The sequence below is a fragment of the Podarcis vaucheri genome (assembly GCF_965113315.1).
Source record: "Podarcis vaucheri genome assembly, chromosome: 1".
In the NCBI taxonomy this organism is placed as follows: Eukaryota; Metazoa; Chordata; class Lepidosauria; order Squamata; family Lacertidae; genus Podarcis; species Podarcis vaucheri.
The window spans coordinates 123,880,587-123,886,588 of record NC_138759.1 but is presented as its reverse complement, the minus strand read 5'-3'; the positions used below and the strand labels follow the sequence as shown (position 1 = coordinate 123,886,588).

Genomic DNA, 6,002 nt, shown 5'->3' with positions numbered 1-6,002 from the left:
CCAGGGCCCGATTTAGGTTTGAAGAGGCCCTAAGCTACTGAAGGTAATGGGGCCCTTTATATGTCCAGCTGTCCTTTGTCAACAACAAATTGTCGCTGTTCTTGTGTGTGTTGAATATATGCTATATGGTAATTTATGGTCCTACAGTCGTACCTTGTTTTGCGACCAGGATCCGTTTCAGCCGCTAGCTGAAAAGGACGAAGGGCATGCGCGAGTGGCAAAACCGGAAATAACCCATTCTGGTACTTCCAGGTTTGCTGTGGACGTTCGCCAGAATGGATGCTAGATGAGGAGGACGTTTGCGGAGGTACAGTGGTACCTCAGGTTAAGTACTTAATTCGTTCTGGAGGTCCGTTCTTAACCTGAAACTGTTCTTAACCTGAAGCCGCTACGCCGCCAGAACACGATTTCTGTTCTCATCCTGAAGCAAAGTTCTTAACCCAAGGTACTATTTCTGGGTTAGCGGAGTCTGTAACCTGAAGCGTATGTAACCTGAAGCGTATGCAACCCGAGGTACCGCTGTATTACTGTAATAGGTATCTAAAGCCATTTGCACATGTTGACATGCAACCAGTCCCAGCAGAATGTAGGCACCCTATATATAGAAATGAGCAAACTAGTGATATTTTAGGGAGCAGGCTAGCAGGCTGGGCCCATTACTTGCATCATAGGAGCCTACACAACACAAGACACTGTTGCTGTATGTAGGTTTGTTTGTTTTTATCTTATATTTCGGAAATGTACATCATTGGTTGTGTGGCCCTAAGCTATAGCTTGTTTAGCTTATACATAAATCTGCAACCGAGCACCACCGACACTTAACAGCAGAACCTATTACTCACATGTCAGTTTTAGACGATCCTTCAAGGGACTTGGAAGCACAACCTCGTTGACTCAAAAGGAAGTCCCTCCGAGCTCTGTGGGGTTTTTCTTCCTAATATACGTGTTTCAGACTGAAGCCTCGCTCAATGGAAATAATTATACCCTCGCCGCTTACAATGGTAGTGTAGCCTCGCTGAAAGTCAGCACGATCACATCAGCACAAATTATCATTCTTAAAGAACCCGACCTCCACTCTGGGGCTTAATTCCTAACAAATAAAAAAGAGTTTAAAAGACAGGTTTATGGGCCGGCTTTTAGCCTTCCAGAAAATTAATTTCCCATCTGAACTGCCATTACGAACGGTCTGCGTTATAAAAGCACTGCTATTCATTAGCGCAACCATGTGGGTCTCTCTAGCAACACATACAAATCCACAAGTTAAGTGATTCATGAAAGCCTACCTTAGCTTTGACTTCTTCAAGCCACCAGTGTCTGAAATTTAGTGATTTGCCCATCGGCCAGTACTGTGACATCTATTATTACCTCACAGCCCACCATCTCATCCCCCCATTTGCCTCTGGTCAGTGGGTATTGGTAACTTGTCAGGTTGAAGGCAGCGGTATGAAGTCAACAGCCCCTTAGGCAAGCTTGACCTCCAACTACATGAACCACAAATGAGATGATCAGCAGCACTCACGTCATGACTTAAAAAAAATAATAATTAAAATTTAATAAAGGTAAAGGTAAAGGTACCCCCGCCCGAACGGGCCAGTCTTGACAGACTCTGGGGTTTGTGCGCCCATCTCACTCTATAGGCCAGGGGCCAGCGCTGTCCGGAGACACTTCCGGGTCACGTGGCCAGCATGACAAAGCTGCATCTGGCGAGCCAGCACAGCACACGGAACGCCGTTTACCTTCCCGCTGGTAAGCGGTACCTATTTATCTACTTGCACCCGGGGGTGCTTTCGAACTGCTAGGTTGGCAGGCGCTGGGACCGAGCAGCGGGAGCGCACCCCGCCGCGGGGATTCGAACCGCCGACCTTACGATCGGCAAGCCCTAGGCGCTGAGGCTTTTACCCACAGCGCCACCCGCGTCCCTTTAAAATTTAATATCAGTCACCAATTAACATGCCTACTCTCAGGTAACTGGGTATAGGATTGCAGCCTGAATAAATGTTGCAGCTTTACTAACTAGATTTCGGAAAAGCATCTCTCTCTAAAAAAAGGTTCTCTGTTTTATTCAAAAGGGGGGGGGGAAACAAGGGTTTATAAGTGGCACAAAATAATATTTTAACCAGACAGGAACTGGAATATAGGAAATATCCCTGGTGACAAACGCAACATATGTCACACCCGGTTGGATATATTTTACGATATTGCTGCTAGATTGTTTTCGCAGCCCACCTAGTCTTCGCACGGCATTTTACAGCATTGGTGTGAAATTAAAGTGAGAAACTTCTGGGAACTCGCAGGTGGGACTAGGTTATTTTCTTAACCACCAGTTTTCATCCTAAGGAAATGCTTCGAGCTAAATCAAGATAAGAAAAGCTCTTCCCTGCACATTAGGAAATACCTAGACGTTACAACACAGCCAATGGCGCTGCCTCTAGCATGACTGGATAGAACAATTATGCATGCAAAACTGCCAAGGGTTGAAGAGAAAGCTTGAGGGAAATTTTCCACCCTAAACAACAACATAATCCCAGAGCATAATCCCAGCATAAACCTAGTTTACAGGTGCAACAGCAGAATGCCTAGGCGTGCTTTTTTTAAATAACAAAAATACAAAGCTGAAAATGAATGAACTGCAGCTAAAATATTATGTTCATTTTTCAAATGGTCTAGTCCTTCCCCTGCCCCCATATTCTTAAGAGGGTCTCTTCTCCAGTCAGCAGAGAGTAGCTAGAAGTGGGGAGGCAGGAAAAGGTCCTATTTTCCTTCCACTCTGAAGTTTTAATCTGAAATCTTAGGCGCAGCACTGCGCCCAGAGCTCAGAAACTGCTTGCACTAATGAAATACCCTGTTTCAAAATGCACGCAGAACAATGTGAGTTTCGAACACTTGGTGCAGACGTGGCCTCAGCCTTCAGCAATCTAGGATGAGTGGTAGCTACTTCAGGAATATTTGGCGGAAAAACTGTCCATCGTTCCTCTTCAAAACTTTAGGCTACAGGTGGGGGACCTGTGACTCTCTAGGTATAGCTAGGATTCCAATTTCCTAGTGTTGTCTGTTCCCGGCGCTTGCTTGGTCCTCTACCCCAAACGCATAATTGCAATACAACAGGTAATGACAAAGAGATTCTCAGTCTCCAGCCTCTCTCCTTCAAGAAAAAACACCATTCGGCAAACATCCGGACTGAAATGCTAATTCGATGAAGTTGGAACCACAACACTCACAAATGTGAACTAACACGGCCAGTTTGGTCAGTCTTCCTAATCATTTTTAAAAAAATATTATGTTAATTAAAAGAGATACAGCCTCCTTTCAGCCTCATGTGCTTGTTTTCAAACCCTCACAAATGACTCTCTAACCTATTGACTTCTGATGCCCTGCTGAGGGGCAGGGAGGAAGCCATTCAGCTTGTTAAAAATAAAACTCATTAGGGCCGACCTATTTGAACGTTGCGGCAATAAAAAACGCTACAGTGGCTATTATGCAGCTAAAATAGAACTAAGGTGGGTGAGTGCAATAGTGAGAATGCAGGCAAAGTCCCATGAAAGTGTTTTACCTTTGTGCACAAAAGCCCTCCGATATTTTAGCTGCTTTTACAAGCAACAGCACCACTTTTGCAAATGACACCGGTAGCAGCAAGGATGACACACAGAGAGATGTTGTTTCCTTTTAGTAAACGCAAGCGCACGATTGGCTGCCTTTCTCTAATTAGCCCTCTCTTCCCATGTTAACAACCGCCCAGTTGCTTTTGCAACGTTTTCTCTTTCCACTGGCAATTACATTTGCGGAAGTCCCCGGCAGGAAAACGCCGGCTCCCTGGCACATCACAAAAACAAACAGGAGTCGGGTTTATTAACAGCCCCGCTGTCCCTCAAACATCTAGAGGACCTGGTGGAGCAGTGGGAAATGATGCCTGTCTGATCCTCTGGTTAAATAATTTAATTTTGGTACTCATTTAATGTTTTGTTTTTTCAATTCTCCCTCTGCACTTAAAACTTAAGCACTTAACACAGAAGCAGAGGGCCAAGGATAACAGCAGCAGGAGCAATAAGCCAGAATTCAGGAACACAGAGCTTGCATTGTCATTATTATTATTATTATATTTCCATACCGCCCATCATCCAAAGATCACAGGGCGGTTCACAACGAAAAAAGACAAAATGAGAACACAAATTGTACGCAGAGCGTAACGCCAGGACTGTACACACTTGACCTGGAGGCAGGTCCCAAAGCACTCGGATGAGTTTTCCTTCTGAGGAGACAGTGGGCAGGCTTGATCCACTGACAGGAGCTTATTAACTCCCGTGTATGTCTGTGCATGTGAATTCAACCACTCTGCCCTGTGCTGCGTTCCCAGGACATATAGTGAGGCTTTCAACGCACGTCAAATTATTTTCTAAGGAACTTAAATAATGTCACAAACACCCATCACAGAGACACCACCCACCCAGGGGTGTCAACTTTAATAAAATATTGGGGATGCCCAGGTAAGCCATGCCCCACATAATCAATCACATGACACGGCGCACGCACCCTATTTGAACGGGAATGCCCATTAACTTTGGGGAGGCTGCCCCCCTCAAATATTTTAGGGGGGGACAAAGACCTCTCAGGCCTTAGGGGCTGGCTCCTAGGCACCCATCTTCCTTTCAAACCACAGCAGCCAACTCCAGGGGGCTGTGGGTGCTATAATAATATATTTGTGGGGACTGGGACCCCCCCCAAAAAAAGTCAATGGGCAAAGTTGCATGGGGTGGCACCTATGTCCCAAACCCACAGAAGGAGCCCACCCTGACTATGCGGGAGAAACGATTTTGAGGAGATATGGAAGGTGTTTGTAGAATTTTGTACTGTTAAAAGGGAAAGGGGTCAAACCATCAAAAGGTGTTGAAATTTTGGGAGGTTGGATAGCTCCAATGGAATAGTCTCTCAGGGGCGGGGGTGCACATTTTTATTCTTAATTGCTTATGATTATTACTTTGTCAAACTAACAAAACAAAACAAAAAGGAGACCGTCCTAGAGTTTGCCAGGGGTCCCTTATTGGAAGGTATGGCCTCCCCAGATTACTATTTCTCTTTCACACTGAGAGAGAGACATACACATTCGGGTTCCTCCACGCCATGCCTCTGCCATTCCAATAATAATAATAATAATAATAATAATAAACCACAAGAGCCAACTCCAGGGGGCCGTGGGTGCTCCGGCACCCACAATAATATATTTGTGGGGACTTGGCACCCAGTGGCATAGCGTGGGGGGTGCAGGGGGGGGCCGGTCGCACCGGGCACAACATCTGGGGATTCGGGTTAGGGGGCGCAAATCCACGGGTTAGGGGGCGCAAATTACTTGCCTTGCCCCGGGTGCTGACAACCCACGATACGCCACTGTTGGCACCCTCCACTCAAAAAAGAGTCAATGGGCAAAGTTGCAGGAATCCACAATCTTCGGCGTGGGATGGCACCCACAGAAGGAGCCCACCCTCGAGTTTGCCAGGGGTCCCTTATGGGAAGGTATTGCCTCCCCAGATTATTATTTCTCTTTCACACGGGGAGGGATTGATTGGGGTTCCTCGACGCCACGCCTCTGCCGTTCTAATAATAATAATAATAATAATAATAATAATAATAATAATAGCAGCAGCTGGGGAGCAGCTCCACCCGCCAGCCCTTCCCTCCTCCTTTTGTTCCTTCTCCGCAAGGCGCCAGGGCAGCGCGCGCCTCTCCGCGCTCGCCTTCGCCGGGGAGAGGCGGGGAGGGGCGCGCGGAGGCAGAGACTCACCTCGGCTCGGCGAGGGGGGCGCTAGGCTGGCTAGGCGACTGCAGCTGGGGGTTGGGGCGGCGGCGACGGCCCTGGCGTCGGCGCCTCGAGTGCTGCTGCTGTTGCTGGACGGCGGCGGCGGCGACGGATGGCGAGCGTGGCGCACCATCTCCTGCTCGCCTCGGCGCGTCTGGCTGGCTGGCTGACCCCGGTCGCGCCCCAGAACACCGGCGCCCTGCAGGGCCCGCCT

At 47.8% G+C, this 6,002-nt stretch overlaps 1 protein-coding gene across 4 annotated transcripts in view; it reads right to left on the bottom strand.

The window, feature by feature from the left end:
• Nucleotides 1-5,886, bottom strand: part of MFSD6 (major facilitator superfamily domain containing 6) — a 44,512-nt gene extending 38,626 nt beyond the window's left edge. For 3 of the 4 annotated variants that reach the window (XM_082237323.1, XM_082237325.1, XM_082237326.1), the window contains exon 1: nucleotides 5,774-5,886. The gene's annotated coding sequence lies outside the window, so the exon portion shown is untranslated. Of the gene's footprint in view, nucleotides 1-1,283; nucleotides 1,399-5,773 lie in introns of those variants that run through there. The other variant, XM_082237324.1, reaches the window with a different exon arrangement.
• Nucleotides 5,887-6,002: the final 116 nt, after the last annotated feature.